At 41.7% G+C, this 16,204-nt stretch overlaps 1 protein-coding gene across 2 annotated transcripts in view; it reads right to left on the reverse strand.

Annotated features, from left to right (window-relative positions):
* Positions 1-15,977, reverse strand: part of RHOBTB2 (Rho related BTB domain containing 2) — a 61,012-nt gene extending 45,035 nt beyond the window's left edge. The window contains exon 1 of one of the 2 annotated variants that reach the window (XM_058194741.1): positions 15,850-15,977. The gene's annotated coding sequence lies outside the window, so the exon portion shown is untranslated. Of the gene's footprint in view, positions 1-11,643; positions 11,663-15,849 lie in introns of those variants that run through there. The other variant, XM_058194742.1, reaches the window with a different exon arrangement.
* Between the last annotated feature and the right edge of the window lie 227 nt (positions 15,978-16,204).

Genomic DNA, 16,204 nt, shown 5'->3' on the forward strand with positions numbered 1-16,204 from the left:
AGCTTTGTGTTGTACAACATTGGCAATCTCTATTGGCTCCGCTTAACTTTGCCTTCCCAGTCCGCGTGCTTTTCAAAAACCATTCTGACAACCGTATTCCTCAGCGTTCCTAACCAGGATGGGATTTATCCGTGATAAATATCTATTTAACTTACTTGTGTAGGAAGTTAGCACCCACCACTCTCCTAGGGAAATAAAGTATTTTAGGAAATATTAGAAGGGCAGGATATTTCCCTTAAAAAGGAGGCAGAAGGCCACCCTCCCAGTCCCACATTTGTCAATGGGCCATTAAGGCCTAGACCAGTCTAGTCTACATAACAAAGTTCTACCTCCTTCAGGCAGAGCCATAGTAGGAATTGCCCAAAGCCTCTGTGGCTCAGACTGCTAATGCAGTCTGTTGTTAACAGCAGCTGCTTGCAATTACTGCAGGTTCAAGTCCCACCAGGCCCAAGGTTGACTCAGCCTTCCATCCTTTATAAGGTAGGTAAAATGAGGACCCAGATTGTTGGGGGCAATAAAAGTTGACTTTGTATATAAATATACAAATGGATGAAGACTATTGCTTGACATAGTGTAAGCCGCCCTGAGTCTTCGGAGAAGGGCGGGATATAAATTCAAATAAAACAAAATTTTAAAAAAATTGATATAATTATTATATAAATTAATTTGATATAATGAAGGGAACAATAGGACAGGAACGGTAGGCACATTCTACCAGTATTTTACTTGCATTGTAAAAAAAGTTAGCGCTTCAACCACGCCATTGGCTGCCATCTTGATTTATTTTATTTTATTTTAACTACCTCTGTAGACTTCCCTGTACTGCTCGAATCTGAGAGGACTTCTGGTTTATCTTCTCTCCAGTAAGAAAACGTAAAGCCCACAAAACTCCACCAAGACTTAGCAAGCTGGTTGTAAGTTCTGGGAGCTACAATCCCAGCATACCTGGAGGGCAACACAGATGTGAGAAGGCTGAGCTCCTCTCTCCTCTGAATATTCACTCCTCTGAATACAACAAAATACCTTATGCCACCAGACTTGAAATCCTGGGATTAGAAAATTTAGAACTCCGCCGCCTTTGACAGGACCTGTGTTTAACTCATAGAATCATCTATTGCAATGTCCTTCCTGTTGAGGATTACTTCAGCTTCAATCACAACAATACAAGAGCAAACAATAGATTTAAACTTAATGTTAACCGCTTCAATCTTGATTGCAGAAATTATGACTTCAGTAACAGAGTTATTAATACTTGGAACACACTACCAGACTCTGTAGTATCTACTCAAAATCCCCAAAGCTTTAACCAAAAACTGTCTACTGTTGACCTCACCCCATTCCTAAGAGGTCTTTAAGGGGCGTGCATAAGAGCACAAACGTGCCTACCGTTCCTGTCCTACTGTTTCCTTTCATTATATCCATTTTTTAAAAAAATTATTTATTTATTTATTTATTTTGTCATAACAATATATATAGGTATCATACAAAAGATCATATAGTATATAAACATATATATAAGTAAATATTAGGAGGTATAAGCATATATATATATAAGAAGTCCTTCGGGAGAAGGGCGGTTTATAAATCTAATAAAATAAATAAATAATAAAATAAGAAGAAGAAAAAGAAAAAGAAAAAGAAAAACAATAGGACAGGAACGGTAGGCACGTTTGTGTTCTTATGCACGCCCCTTATGGTCCTTATTTATATAGTTATTACATACTTATACTCATATATATGCTTATATATTATATAGTTACTTCATGCTTATGCTTATATATACTGTTGTGACAAAAAAACAAACAAACAACTATGGATGTGTTATGAAGTCTGAACTAACTAAACATAGCTACGGTGATGCAATGATTGTAGAAAAGTACCGCATTTGGGGACTGGATTGGAAAAGCAAAAAACAAACAAGCTGCTCTAAACTCTGGTTTGTCGCCATGTCCACAAACTGAAAAAACATGGGTAGATCCACGAAAGAGTTGCTTCATCCGGTATCTCTTAACTATAACCAGGGGTGGGGTTGCTGGGGGTTCGCAGGGGTTCGGGAGAACCTCCAGCTAAGCTTCTGTGCAGTTCAGAGAACCCCCAAACCCCACTCCTGGCTGGCCCCGCCCACCCGACTGCACCCCTCCCAGGAGTCCCCACGCGGCCGGTTTTGGATGCAGATAAGTGCAGGGCGCACGGGGAGGCTCAAGAAGGGCAAAAAACGGGCCTACCGGAAGTTTGGGCCCATTTCCGGTCTCCAGAGGGCCCCCAGAGCCTGGGGAGGCTGTTTTCGCCCTCCTGGAGGCTCAAGGAAAGTCTCCAGAGCCTGGAGAGGCAAAAACACACACTCCCTGCATGGTGCAGGAGCTGACTAGGCCACGCCCACCACGTCCATGCCCACCCAGCAACCGGGAAGAGAACCCCTTGCTAAAATTTTTGAAGCCTACCCCTCCCATAGAAGCAAAGGAAGGGGGATAGATTTCAAAAACTAACCAAAGCTTGCTTTCCAAGTGATCTGTCATAGGATAGCACAGGATTTTCTTCTTCACCTCTCCAGTTGTCCTGGCAACCGTTTCTAAGCTAACCAGCACTAGGGATGACTGTCAGATGAGTCCCCCCAAACACACACACCTGATACCGAGAAGCAGTGGTTGACATCATCCAAGGTTTCCATTTTGAAGATTGTTGGCTTTTTCATTTTTTAAATCCTTTTATTGGGCTAAGCTTTGAGCAATTCCTGGAGTAGAATTTTGAAAGGGGCTGGTGCTTAATTTTTAAGGAACTTTGATGTATGTGCCAACAAATGAACAGATAGGGCTTTCTCCAACTGCAAAATGTCTGCACAGAAAAGCTTACCAAAGCTAAAATTGCAAGAGGCAGAAGTTGAGATGTTTGAGTCGATGAAGATTCTCAGTCCTTCAGGTCAAATTGTCTGAAGGTTGAGTCACGGCAACTGGACTTGTTTTCTTGTTAGTCTGAGTCCTTTTGCTGCTCATTCAAGTAGCTTCATCAGTTGGAGCAAGTTGGTTAGGCAGAGTCTAACTAATTAAACCAGGGGTCTCCAACCTTGGCAACTTTAAGACTTGTGGACTTCAGTTCTGGGAATTGAAGTCCACAAGTCTTAAAGTTGCCAAGGTTGGGGATCCCTGAACTAAACTAACTAACTAAAGAGTTGGAATGTACCAACTTTTCCCGCACCAGTCTCAGGGGTTTCTTCCCCAAAGTTGGAAACTTGAAGATAACTTAAGCCTCTTATCCTGAAAAATCTTCCAACAAAGTTGGTGACTTGAGGATAACATCCGCAATTCAAAAATCTCAATTGGGGAAATCCTGGTGAGGATCAACCCCTTCAAACATGAAGTGGGACAATTCCCCATGGCCAACTTTCCGCAGGACAATTCGACAATTCAATGTAACTATTTAAAGTAACTCAACAAAACATTTGAATTTTTGTCATTCGCATTTCATTTGGTCCCTCCTTTTGCATTCTTTCTTTAATGATTCGATCCCACTATTTCTTTAATATCAGTCTAACTCTTGTTCCACGTTGAGTTACGCCACGGCGAGTTGGTCATGGTGAGTTGTCCCATGGCGAGTTGACCATAGCAAGTTATCTGCGGCAAGTTGGCCATAGTTAGTTGGCCACGGCGAGTTGGTCATGGTGAGTTGTCCCATGGCGAGTTGACCATGGCAAGTTGTCTGTTGCAGGTTGGCCAGAGTCAGTTGGCCATGGCGAGTTGGCCATGTTGGGTTGGCTGCAGCGAGTGGTCCTAGACCCCCTACAAATAGCCCAATGGAGTTACAGGTTGTATCCTTACTCTTGTAAAGCTAAGTAAATGAAGGGGGAAATGGTTGATCCCGTGTAAAGGAAATGATCTGAGAGTAACTTTGCCTCAGGCAACTTCCACTCTGCAGCTTCTTCTCTCTCTTTCTTTCTTTCTTTCTTTCTCTCTTTTGCATTTGATGGACAGGTTGAGATTGCACGCCTTTCTACGTCTATTTGAAAAGGGGGTTTTCTTCCTTTTAAATTGGAGATTTCGAAGCAATTAGAGGAGGGGTCTCCAACCTTGGCAACTCCACAAGTCTTAAAGCTGCCAAGTGACCCCTTCAATAGAGGACTGGTGCTTGAAATCCCAGTAGGTTAGCTTGGTCAGCAGTTCCACAGAGTTTGCACAAAGCTCTCAAAGAAAATAAGGCGAGTGTTGTATCAATTCCTAAAGCAGGACACTATCAGGACTAGGTGCCCTTTTCCAATCTAGAAGATCTGGTCTAGATAGACTGCCACTGTGTAAGTTTAAGCAAGTCTGTGTGGACCAGTCTACCTTCTGAAGACTTCTGGGGACCTCCTTTAAGAGTTTTTTTGAGGAAAGAAAATGACCCAGAGCAGGGAAAAGCAGCTTATTAACCCTGTTAATGTTCACATTCACTCCACAAATCTGAGGCTAAAGAAGATTATATCATGGGATTTATTTACATGTTTGCTGGGTTGATGTAATCTGTGGCTAAGAATATAAGATGAACTGCAGCCAGCATTAGGGAAAGAAATAATTTGAGGGTCACGACTCGAGCCACAGAAACGTTGAACTTGATAATGACCCCTAGTTGTCAAGCATAAATACACCTTTAATTCCTGATAAGCATATCTCAAAAAACAGGGCACCTGAAATAACACTGATTATATAATCCAGAAATGCCACTGTATTTGTTCTTCTCGGTTTTCTGCATTGCCCTAGCTCAACACAGTTACATAATTTGGAGTTTGTTTTTTTTAAGGAATCCTTGCTAGGATCCACCTTCAGTATTTAAATAGCCGATCGGCTTAATGTTTAGGAACAACTTTATTGTTGTTTTAGTTATAGATTGTATTGGAGATGGAAGGAGAACCTCAACATGCGACGTACTCCTATCAGCACCAAGGCTGAGGAATGTGTTTAAAATAGGAAGCAAAGAAGCAAAGTCTCTTTAACAAGAGAGGAAAAATATGTCGTTATTATGTTAATCTTCTCCAAACGGAACCTGCCCCTCATGGTTCCCCAGCCAACATAATTTTGCCATCAGATTTCATCCTTTACTACAGGGGTCTCCAACCTTGGCAACTTTAGATAATAACAGAGATATTATAACAGATTATATAATAATCTATTAATAATAATATAATATAATATATTAATAATAATATAATATTATATAATATAATATTATTATATTATATATAATATATAATATATTATATTATATTATATATTATATAATATAATATATAATATAATATAATATAATAATAATAATAATATATAATATTATATAATAACAGAGATATTTAGATACCAGAGGATAATTAGAACTGCAGAAAAAATAATTGCTACCAACCTGCCTTCCATTGAGGACCTATATACTGCACGAATCAAGAAGAGGGCCGTGAAAATATTTGCAGATCCCTCGCATCCTGGACATAAACTGTTTCAACTCCTACCCTCAAAACGACGCTATAGAGCACTGCACACCAGAACAACTAGACACAAGGACAGTTTTTCCCCGAAGGCCATCACTCTGCTAAACAAATAATTCCCTCAACACTGTCAAACTATTTACTGAATCTGCACTACTATTAATCGTTTCATAGTTCCCATCACCAATCTCTTTCCACTTATGACTGTATGACTGTAACTTTGTTGCTGGCAATCCTTATGATTTATATTGATATATTGACCGTCAATTGTGTTGTAAATGTTTTACCTTGATGAACGTATCTTTTCTTTTATGTACACTGAGAGCATATGCATCAAGACAAATTCCTTGTGTGTCCAATCACACTTGGCCAATAAAAAAAAAATTCTATTCTATTCTATTAAGACTTATGGACTTCAACTCCCAGAATTCCTCAGCCAGCAAAGCTGGCTGAGGAAACTCTGGGAGTTGAAGTCCACAAGTCTTAAAGTTGCCAAGGTTGGATAGACTGCTTGAATAGACTCTCTGTGAGCACGTCTGAACAGGTGATTCAATGGTCACGTACGTCAACTCCCAGAGTTTCCTAGCCAGCAGGGGAATCAGGCTGGGAATTCTGGGAGCTGAAGTCCCCAAAATCCTAAGGTTGCTAATATTGGGAAACACTGGTCCAGAAGATTAATTCCCCTCTTCACATTTTGCTTCTGAGTTATCAAAATGGAAAGATCATGCAGGATTAACGCCAGATCTTAGATTCTAATGAATCCAGTGCCTGGTTTTATACACACAATTTAATCTGTGTCAACAAAACTCAACTGCTAACATGCACTTCCCAAATAAATAGGTAGCTTCCGGTGATCGTCTATGTTCCTAGATTCCTAGAACATACTCAGCCATTGGCAGGGGCCAAAAGTCTCCCAATACCATTTTTACCTAGTCTAGCATCTTATATCAACTCAGTCAATAGTTCCCCAGATTAGGAATGGCCATAGGTTGTATTTGAACTGTGGCTGCATCTGGCAAGGCAGTCTGTGTGTACTTAGCTTGACTTTTTTTTAAAAAAAATTCATTGTAGTCCTTAAACATTTGTTATTATTGCATTATCACCTCTCAGGCCTTTGAGATGCCAACTATCAAACTGAAGATGAGAAGATGAGAAAGGGCTGAAGGAGGAAGCTGGAGGAAGCTGCAATTCTTCCTATTTCTATTTTCCAATGGCACGGCTGAGAAACATTGTGTCAATGATTATACTAGAACGTAGAATAATAGGGTTGGAAGCAGGGGTGAAATGTAAAATTTGTTACTACCGGTTCTGTGGGTGTGGCTTGGTGGGAGGGTAATGTGACTCAGTGGGTGTGGGCAACTTTTTTTTTTTTACTTTTAAAAGCATTTTTTCTACAACCTCTTCAGCCGAAGAGGTTGTAGAAAAAAATGCTTTTAAAAGGTTCTGACAATCCCAGCTGAGCTGTGTGATCATCAGAGGCTTTTTTTTTAACTTTTAAAAGCATTTTTTCGGCCAAAGAAAAAATGCTTTTAAAAGTAAAAAAAAAAAAAGCCTCTGATGATCGCACGGCTCAGCTGGGCATGGTAGGGAGGGCAGGGATTTTTGCTATCGGTTCTCCAAACCACCATTGCTACTGGATCGGACGATCCGGTCCAAACTGGGAACATTTCACTCCTGGCTGGAAGGCACTTTGAAGACCTTCTAATCTTGTAGTCCAACCCCCTGTTCAAGCAGGAAACCTATACCATTCCAGACAAATGGCTGTCCAATCTCTTCTTAAAAACCTCAGTGATGGAGAACCCATTACTTTTAAAGGCAAGCCATTCCACTGATTAATTGTTCCACAAAATCAGGAAATTTCATCCTTACTTCCAGGTTGGATCTCTCTTTAATGATCTTCCATCCATTAATTCTCGTTATGCCTTCCAGTGCTTTGGAGCAGGGGTCTCCAACCTTGGCAACTTTAAGCCTGGAGGACTTCATTTCCCGGAATTCCCCAGCCAGCTTTGCTGGCTGGGGAATTCTGGGAGTTGAAGTCCTCCAGGCTTAAAGTTGTCAAGGTTGGAGACCCCTGCTTTGGAAAAGAGGTCCCCTTTCTCTTCTCTGTGACAGCACCTCAAGTGCTGGATGACTATTATCATACCACCCCTAGTCCTTCTCTTCCTTAGACTAGACATACCTAGTTCCCTCAATCATTCCTCATATGGTTTTTAACCAGTGGTGGAATTCAATTTTTTTTTAATACCGGTTCTGTGGGCGTGGCTTGGTGGGCGTGGTGCGGCTTCAGTGGTGGGTTACTACCGGTTCTCCCTGGATCAGGTGAACTGGTAGCTGCGGTGACGGGAGGCTCCGCCCATCCGCCCAGGCATCTCTGTGCCTGCGCAGAAGTATCGCACGCGTGCGTGAGCAAACCGATAGCTGCCGAAATTGAAACCCACTACTGTGTGGCTTGGTAGATGTGGCTTGGTAGGTGTGGCACGGGAAGGATACTGCAAAATCTCCATTCCCACCCCCACTCCAGGGGAAGGATACTGCAAAATCTCCATTCCCTCCCCACTCCAGGGGAAGGATACTGCAAAATCTCCATTCCCACCCCACTCCAGGGGAAGGATACTGCAAAATCTCCATTCCCTCTCCACTCCAGGTGAAGGATACTGTAAAATCTCCATTCCCTCCCCACTCCAGGGGAAGAATATTGCAAAATCTCCATTCTCTCCCCACTCCAGGGGAAGGCTATTGCAAAATCTCCATTCCCACCCCACTCTGGGGCCAGCCAGAGATGGTATTTGCCGGTTCTCCGAACTACTCAAAATTTCCACTACCGGTTCTCCAGAACTGGTCAGAACCTGCTGGATTTCACCTCTGTTTTTAAACCATATGCCATACTTTAACCCCTACAGTGCAGCTGTTCAGACATCGTCCCCGATTTCAGAGCACGTATGAAAGCAAGCGGATGTGGAATGTAGCAATTGGCATGAAACTGTTATAGGCCTGGCTTCCCCCTGTACCAGAGCTTCATACAATATTCACAACCTCATACAGTATTAAGAGCTGCTGGTGCCACATGAAAAGAAAAAAAAAGGTGGAGAAAATTGTTCCGTGTGGACAAGGGGGTTGCTTTTAATAGCACATTCTCATTGTTTCCTCACTAGTCTCCTGCTGTTTTCTCTCTTTGCTCCTTCGTTAGCAAGGAGAGTTGCATAAAAATAGGATCATATTACCACAATACTTCGCACTTTTCATTTTTTTTTTCAAGTGGCTTGCCATGCATTCGTTTTCACCCTGCATTCATGAGGAAGTTAAGTGTTATCAATGGCCTCATTTCTTTTTCTTTTTCTCCCCCCCCACATTTTTCCAGTAGCGAATACTGCACTGCAGATAAGCTAAAAGCTTTCTTTCTTTCTTTTTTTTAAAAATCACAGCTTGACTTTAAGAAATATCTGTATCCCCGTGAGTTCTAAGACAGCCACTCTTCTTCCTGTTTCTTCATCTCATTCCAAAGAGAATACTAATTGGATTTCCTTTCTCATGTTTTCTCTTTAATAAGCTCTTTTAATATTCATCGTTTATGGGAAGCATTTGGTATATATATAATATGCTGCAAGTTATCCTACAGCAGGGAAGAATCTCTTTTTAAAAAATTGTAAAAGTATTTGATTTGAAACAGCAAAGAATTATGGAAGAGTTCTGGAAATTAGCATCCTTTGACCAACCAGCCTTTTACTCCACTCTTACACCTGCTAGATACAGGGGTCTCCAACCTTGGCAACCTTAAGACTTGTGGACTTCAACTCCCAGAGTTCCTCAGCCAGCAAAGCTTGCAAGGCGTGCAATCTCAATCTGTCCATCAAATGCAAAAGAGAGAAAGAGAGACAGAAGAAACTGCAGAGTGGAAGTTGCCTGAGGCAAAGTTACTCTCAGATCATTTCCTTTACACGGGATCAACCTTTTCTTTCTTTTTTCTTTTTTAATTTGAATTTATATCCCGCCCTTCTCCGAAGACTCAGGGCGGCTTATATTGTGTTAAGCAATAGTCTTCATCCATTTGTATATTATATACAAAGTCAACTTTTATTGGCCCCAACAATCTGGGTCCTCATTTTACCTACCTTATAAAGGATGGAAGGCTGAGTCAACCTTGGGCCTGGTGGGACTTGAACCTGCAGTAATTGCAAGCAGCTGTGTTTAATAACAGACAGACTTAGTCTGCTGAGCCACCAGAGGTCTTCAGTCTTTCAGTTACTTAGCTTTATAAGAGTAAGGAATACAATCTATATCTCCATTGGGCTGTTTGGAGGGGGTCTAGGACAGAGATGGGTTTCATCAGGTTCTGACCAGTTCTGAAGAACTGGTAGCGGAAATTTTGAGTAGTTCGGAGAACCGGTAGTAAAAATTCTGACCGGCCCCGCTCCCATCTATTCTCTGCCTCCCAAATCCCAGCTGATCAGGAAGAAATGGGGATTTTGCAGTAACCTTCCTCTGGGTTGGAGAGGGAATGGAGATCTTACAGTATCCTTCCCCTGCCATGGCCACCAAGCCACGCCCACCCAGCCACACCATGGCCACCAAGCCACAGAATTGGTAGTAAAAGAAAATTTGAAACCCACCATTCGCTGCAGACAACTTGCCATGGCCAACTCGCCATGACCATTTCACCATGGAACAAGAGTTAGACTGATATCAAAGAAACAGTGGGATCGAATCATTAAAGAAAGAATGCAAACGAAGGGACCATATGAAATGCGAATGAAAAAAATTAAAATAATTTGTCGAGTTACTTTAAATAATTACATCGAATTGTCGAATTGTGGGTTGGAGACCCCGGTTCTAGAACATGTCTCTTAACAAAGCCTTCCATAGCCTGACCTCACATGAAACAGGTAGGTAAAAGGGGAAATACCTGATTGTACGTGATAAGGTAATTAGAAATCACTTTCTTTTTTTAAAGGATATTTCAATAAGCTCTGGAAAAAGGCCCTGATTTTTTTTTCTTAGCCAGGAAGTGACATTATCTTTGTCTCCTACTACTAATGTTCAAAATCTCAGTTTGTTGTGGTCCACCAGCAGCCTGCAGAGCTGGCAACGAGTCGGACAGCGATGAGGCTGAGGTGAGGCCAGGGCCATCGGGGAGTGAGGTGTGGACTCTGGAGCCTCCAGAAACTGACAGTAGTGAGGCAGAGGAACAGGAGGAGCCTGTTCCTAATGCATGCATGAAAAGAGCTGCGAAAAGGCAAGAGCAGCTCAAGCAAAGAGGATTTGGGAGTAGGGCCAAGAGATGATTGGCCCCTCCCATAAGGCTTAAAAGACCAGCAACAGCGTTTGGGCTCTTTGCCAGAAAACAACATTGATAGCTTTATCTTGTTGGATTTGTGTTGTATTGGTGTCTTCTGAACTTTTGCCAAGAAAGGCCTTTGGCAGTTTGCCAAATTGGACCAAGGTTGGTAATAGGACTGAAGAATTGCATTGGGAGGAATTTGTTTTAATTTAGTTGAGCTAAATTAATTTAATTTACCTGGGAATGAAGTAATTCTCAGCTGTTCAAATAGTTTGTTTGTTTTTCCACGGACTGAGTTTCCTACTACCTACTTGGGCCTGGGTCACAACACAGTTAATATTCTTCCTAAATAACCTGGGCAAGGGGTTCTTGGAGACATAGTTCAAAAATTCTGGAGTAAATCACATTTGCTTGACTTTGATCTATGTCCTGATATACAGGTAGGAATTATTATTAACCCCATGGTTGTGCCCTTCTTGTCTCTGACATATACATCTATGCTGTCTTTCAGCCTGTTCTAAACTTACTTGGTGGCTGTTTTTATCTCAATCTTTCCTTGGATAGTATCTCCATGAAATGCTGGTGTAGAACTTCAGCCATCAGTAGACACATAACAATAAACCACATTTACACGCCATTCAAAAGAGATGATGATGATGATGATGATGATGATGATGATGATGATGATGATAATAATAATAATAATAATAATAATAATAATAATAATAATAATAATAAAAGGTAAGAAAGAAACAGCAAACAGAACAGATTTTCTCCAGCAACCAATACCCAGAGAAGCAGGGATTAACACCAGACAAACTATCATAGACAATAATCAAGGCACTGCCAAAAAGAAAGCCACACCACCACCAACAGTGACCGAGCAAGCCACTGTATAGAAACAAGGAACAAACCCTACACTCACCGGCACTGAAGTTGTGACCTATTCAGATAAAGAAACATCTGCAAACAAGCGACCGGAGAACAGCAAGGATGACACAACTTCCCTAGACTGGATATCCTCTTCCAAAAGCTTGCAAAAGCCCTGGGTTGGAGACATCCAGTGTTCCTGAGACGAATTTTCATCAGAAAGTTATTTCCAGGATGGAATGTTGGGCATCTTGGGACATATAAATAAACATTGCAACCAATGGAAACTTTTTTTTTTGTCTCACGAGTAGACGTTGTTTTTCCATGCTGATGATTGAGTCAGAAGGCAAGACTTGACCAACCGAGTGGCAGTTCTAAGGTGCCACGGATCGTTTGGCAAGAGGAAAAAGAGGAGGCTAAAATTCCTGGAGACTACCTGATGTGGCAAGAGTGAGATGGGGAAGGCAAAAGAGATATCCCGAAACACCATCAGTTTCTACAGTTCACAAAATGAGAATTGCTCTTCCCAGCAGCTGATCTGATGCTATTGGAGGCTGCGTGTTTCTACAGAATTATCTTCTCTACTCCAGGGCATTAGAAGAGAGCTCAGGTCTCATGACTTGGCATAATTTTATGGAGTCAGAGTTTTCAGCGCCTGGGATACCAGCCCAGTCTTGTGGGCTTGAAGAAGACTAATTCCAGTTTTTATAGCCAGTCCTTTCTGGCAACTGTAAACAGTTCGGCATGGGAAGCAGAAGGCCCTGGGGAAACAGAATTACTAGAAGGGCGTTTGGTTGAGCAATCCTTTCTCAGTCTTTGCATCAGATTTGTTTGTGCCCTCTTGTCTCTTGCTTCTACACTGCTGCAGTTGCCCCCCTGTTCACAACCAAAAACACCTGAGAAGTTGAGAAGCTAAACTGTAATGTCCTTCCTGTTAAAGACTACTTCAGCTTTAATTGCAATAATACAAGAGCAACCAATAGTTTAAACTTAATGTCAACCGCTTTAATCTAGATTGCAGAAAATATGACTTCTGTAACAGAATCATCAGTGCTTGGAATAGTTTACCTGACTCTGTGGTCTCTTCCCATAATCCTAAAAGCTTTAACCAAAAACTTTCTACTATTGACCTCACCCTATTCCTAAGAGGACCATAAGGGGCGTGCATAAGAGCACAAACGTGCCTACCATTCCTGTCCTATTGTTTTTCTTTTCTTCTTCCTATATATATATATGCTTATACCTCCTAATATTTACTCATATATATGTTTATATACTATATAACCTTTCTGTATGATGCCTACATATATTGTTGTAACAAAATAAATAAAGAAAAATAAAATGCTTTGGAAAGAAGGAAGCAAGGCCATTTTAGCCTGGAAACGTAGCCATCTAATAGGTACTGTGTCTGCTTCAGAAGTGAACTTGAGGGATATTTATTTCTCTTATAGCAAGAATATCCAATATTGGGCAATTTTAAGACTTGTGGGCTTCAACCTCCAGAATTCTGGGAGTTGAAAGTCCACAAATCTTAAATTTGTGAGGGTCGGCTATCAAAACTATCAATCCTATGGGATATTGCTTCTATTAACATGGCGGCCTTCCTGATCATTACATAAGAACTTGCAGGATTTCATATTTTTGCAGATTTGTCGACATATTTTGAAATATGCCTGTAGTCAGCCACAGTCTGGACCTCCAGCTAGAAACGCTACAAATATGGACACCATGGGTCGTGGTGGTGCTTTATGGAATTAGCTGTCACCTGATATTCTCCAAATGAGTTGAGACAGCAATTGTCAAATTTCTCTGTGGCTAGTTCTGAAAATTGCAGCCTAAAGTTGGTGGCTGCTTGGTCAAAGGCAAGCAGATCTAGTAGACCAGGAGTCTCCAACCTTGGCAACTTTAAGACTCGTGGACTTCAACTCGCAGAATTCCTCAGCAAAGCAAAGCTGGCTGAGGAACACTGAGAGTTGAAATCCACAAGTCTTAAAGTTGCCAAGGTTGGAGACCCCTCAAAGCTGGCTGAGGAACTCTGGGAGTTGAAGTCCAGAAGTCTTAAAGTTGCCAAGGTTGGAGACCCCTGTAGTAGACCTTAGTGTCCCTGAGATAGCACTTTCCAAAGTTGTGAGTCACCTTGAGAGCTGGGGACAATGGTAATTGTAGTCCAGCATTTCTAAAGCGATCAGCTTTGAAGATTGCTCAGAAATTAAATCTACCAATTCCGTCACTGATTCTTAGGCCAAGGCCTTCTTCATTTAACAAATTTTAAGCCATGGTTGATTAAATTAGCACAATAGATTCAATCAGATGCCAAGAGATTCATACAAAAGCCAAATATTAAGCCGATTTAAAATATATATATATATATATATATATATATACATTATGTCAAACGGGTAAGTTATGCAACAGCGTGAGATAGATTCTATTTCATCTCTTTCCAAACATTGAAATCATAGCCGTTTTATGCATAACAAAGAACTTTTCATCAAAAGCAATCAACAATAAAATGTTGTAAGCAATAAGGCATCCATATAATTTGAAATATGGACAACCAATAGCAGTTTTATATTCTATGTAAGCTGACAGGAATCTTTGGATTGCAGAAAAATGAAAAATGAATGAATGAATGAATAAGAACGGAATAGAATTTCGACCTCCGTTGTCTAAATTAATGGCCTATTGTTCAAACAGAATAATAGGTTATTAATTTGACATTAGGCGCCTATATTGGTGTCTGGTTTATTAACCGTACAGATAGTCCTAGACTTACAAAACATTTATTTAGTAACTGTTCAAAATTACAACAACTCTGAAGAAAGTGAGTTATAACCAGTCCTCACACTTATGACCATTACAGAATTCCCATGGTCACATGATCAAAATTCAGGTGCTTTACACCTGGTATGTATTTATGATGGTTACATTATCCTGGGGTCACATGTTCACCATTTGGGACCCTCCCAGCCAGCTTCCAATAAAGAAAGTCAATGGGGGGGAGGACTGGATTCACTTAATAACCACATGATTCACTTAACAACTGCAGTGATTTGCTTAACAACTGCAGTAAAAAAGGTCATAAAATCAGGTGCAATGAATTGCTTATCAATGGAAATTCCAGCCCCAATTGTGGTCGTAAGTCAAGGACTTTCTGAATGGGGGAATAATTCACTACCTTGTTCCCAGGCAACTAGAGAACATAGTAAGGATAAACTGGAACAAATTATAAAGTTTAGGAAGACAAGAATAGAATGAGTGACAGATCATTTACTCCAGCTTCTAGATGAAGCAGAGAACTGATTCCTGAAACTTTCCAACAGAAACGGTCACAGGGAAAAAAATATATATATGCGATTTTCTTTGTGAGGGTTAGCATCTATTGGGAAATATCCAAAACTTAAAATGGTCTCCCACAGGCCATAAAAGGGATGCAGTGGCTTAGTGGGTAAGACGCTGAGCTTGTCGATTGAAAGGTCGGCAGTTCAGCGGTTAGAATCCCTAATGCCGCGTAACGGGGTGAGCTCCCATTACTTGTCCCAGCTTCTGCCAACCTAGCAGTTCGAAAGCACATTAAAAAATGCAAGTAGAAAAATAGGGACCACCTTTGGTGGGAAGGGAACAGCGTTCCATGCGCCTTTGGCATTGAGTCATGCCGGCCACATGACCACGGAGATGTTTTCGGACAGCGCTGGCTCTTGGCTTTGAAACAGAGATGAACACCACCCCCTGAAGTCGGGAACGACTAGCACATATGTGCAAGGGGAACCTTTACCTTTACCTTTTACCAGTGGTGGGTTGCTCCCGGTTCGGTCCGGTTCTATAGAACGGGTAGTAAAACTGGCAGGAGGCTCCGCCCACCCACCATGACATCATCATTGGTGATCTGCGCATGCGCACAAGCATGTGCAAAAGCGCAAGCTCGCGATCCCATTGCAAACCAGTAGTAAAGGTAAGTAGAACCCATCCTTGCCTTTTACCCATAGGCCAAGGTCTTCCAGACCCACCGGACTACAGCTCCCATCGTCCCCCGTCGGCATGAAAACTGCTCCCCTCCAACGGAGGACGGTATCCCAATGCAGCTATCCCAAAAAACCCGTTTCCAGCATTCTGGCGTGAGGTTGCTTCAAATTGTGCGCCTCCATGTTCCCCACGCACACGCACAGACAAAACTACGCCTCGGGTAGCTATAATTCTGGCCGTTTCTGTTTTCTACAAGGGGAAACCCCGACAGATTTGCTGCAAAAGCCACGGGTGTTACCTCTACGGCAGTGCTCGGGGGCACGGGCAATGCCTCTTCCTCTCTTCTGGGTCTGTCTCAGTGAATCGGAGGCCCAAGTGTCTGGATGGAAGATCTTAGAAGTTCTAACTGGTGTGAGCAGGTTAGCGTAATTTATAAGTACTCTACTTACCCATGTGATCCGAAAGCAGATGCCATAGAGCTGAGAATTTTTTTTTTTCCCAGGAGACGGGAAGGGAGAGAAAAAAAAAAAAACGGCTGGGAACTAAAACCTGTTCAACCACAGTTGCGGATTATGCTCAATAGAAAGGAATTTTCCACTAATAGGACTACACATGTGTTTGCAACCTGCCCGGCTGTCTGAATAGGAGACGGC

This window comes from Ahaetulla prasina, chromosome 9 (genome assembly GCF_028640845.1).
Source record: "Ahaetulla prasina isolate Xishuangbanna chromosome 9, ASM2864084v1, whole genome shotgun sequence".
Taxonomy (NCBI): Eukaryota; Metazoa; Chordata; class Lepidosauria; order Squamata; family Colubridae; genus Ahaetulla; species Ahaetulla prasina.